This window comes from Tenrec ecaudatus, chromosome 2, assembly GCF_050624435.1.
Source record: "Tenrec ecaudatus isolate mTenEca1 chromosome 2, mTenEca1.hap1, whole genome shotgun sequence".
Taxonomy (NCBI): Eukaryota; Metazoa; Chordata; class Mammalia; order Afrosoricida; family Tenrecidae; genus Tenrec; species Tenrec ecaudatus.
The window spans coordinates 111130038-111131883 of NC_134531.1; the positions used below are offsets into that span (position 1 = coordinate 111130038).

The following is a 1846-nucleotide window of genomic DNA, read 5'->3' on the forward strand; positions in this document are numbered from 1 at the left end:
GGAAATTACTTTATTCCAAGAAATTTAACGAAGGATGCTTTTGCAACTGAGATCTCTAGAATATTTCTATTGCCTATGCATTAGTGAAGAGACAAAGTGACCTGAAGACCCTCATGACACGCGGCCGACTATCTCCTTATTCGTCATCTCTACACCAACTTGGATCCCACCACAGAAGGGTGGGTTCTACAAGTGTCCTTGCTCCCTTAGTCCCCCTGTGAATAGATGTGGGTTGGAGGGGAGGGAATAGTCAAGGATCTATCGCTGTATCTGAGCCTCCTTTTTAGCCTGGATGCCTCTAATCGCCGTTACCACACCGCTGGCCCTGCCCATGGCAGCAGAAGCCCGCTGGGCTGCTGTTGAAGGCAGCGTGGGTAATGAGCGCCCCGCGGAGGATGCCCTCACGATGCCAGCGGCAGAGCCGAGGCCAGCTTTCCAGGAGACTTACAGGGGGCTGAAGAGGACTCCTGAGGTCCTGTTCCCACCTGGCAGTGTAGTTGACATGAGGAGATATGAATTTTCACTTATCAGACTAGAAAAGACATTAGCTGACTCAATTGTGTTGGAGGGAATGTAGTTATAAGCACTCTCATATACTGTCGACAGAATTGTACCTCATAGGGCCGAGACTCCAGAATCTCGGTGAACACCAGGCTTCCCCGTATCCTGAGCCTGCAGCCTTGGCCGCCTACCAGCTAGTGTTGTGCTAATCCGCCGAGGCGAGAGCGCATGGAACCTGGAGAACCGCTTCAGCGGCTGAAGAGAGCGTCAGGCTCCTCTGGATGGTGCTGGCTGCCATCGACCAGATGTGGCTGCCCGGAGTGCGGACCTGGAGCCTCAACGAGTGGCAATACGGTGGGGGGGGGGGGGGGGGCTTGACTGACCTCAGTAAGGCAGAAATGAGAAATGGCCGCAAAGCACGGTAAGACCCAGGTCAATGTCTGGAGGCGTTCCTATGACATCCCACTGCCGCCCTTGGAGCTGGCCCACCCCTTCGACGGCAACATCAGCAAGGATCGCAGGTATGCAGACCTCACTGAAGACCAGCTGCCCTCCTGCGAGAGTCTGAAGGACACCATTGCCAGAGCCCCGCCCTTCTGGAACGATTGAAGAAATCGTTGCTCAGATCAAGGAAGGGAAGCGGGTCCCGAATGCAGCCCATGGCAACAACCTGCGGGGCATTGTCAAACATGTGGAGGGGCTCTCTGTAAGAGGCCTTCGTGGAGCTGAACCTGCCCACCGGCATCCCCATCGTCTATGAGTTGGACAAGAACTTGAAGCCCATCAAGGCCATGCAGTTCCTGGGGGACGAGGAGACCGTGCATAAAGCCGTGGAAGCTGTGGCCGCCAAGGTCAAGGCCAAGAAGTGAAGGCATGCTGGCCGACTGCTGTCCCAGGGACACCCGCCCTCCCTGCCCACCCGCTCCTCTGCATCGCTCCCCTGCACACGTCACACTGACCACACCTTACGTAGCCGCAGATGGGGGACCAGTGGCTCCCATTTCAGCCATCCCTTCCCCCCACACCCTCTCCCTTAGTGCGGTCCTAGACCAAACGGCACCTCCGGGGCATACACGATCCTCAGCCAGGCCCAGGGAAGCCTTGCCTCTCTTCCCAGAGGGCAGGGACTCTGGTTATGCCAGTGGATTGTTTACTCAGACGGACTGGAGTTAGGGGGTGGGAGGAGCCACGTTGAGGATGACCGAGCAGGAGGGCGAGCTAGGCGATTCCAGGCCCCGGACTGTCCTGCAGTCATGTTGGTCCCGGCACTCGAGCCATTCCACGTGGTGATCTTACATCCTTTTCCTCCCTGACCGCCAAGGTTGGGATCAACTCTGAATGGTTA

The 1846-nt window shown here is 56.8% G+C and overlaps 1 pseudogene; it reads left to right on the top strand.

Annotated features, from left to right (window-relative positions):
• Window positions 1–292: 292 nt before the first annotated feature.
• Window positions 293–1370, top strand: LOC142440064 (phosphoglycerate mutase 1-like; annotated as a pseudogene).
• Window positions 1371–1846: the final 476 nt, after the last annotated feature.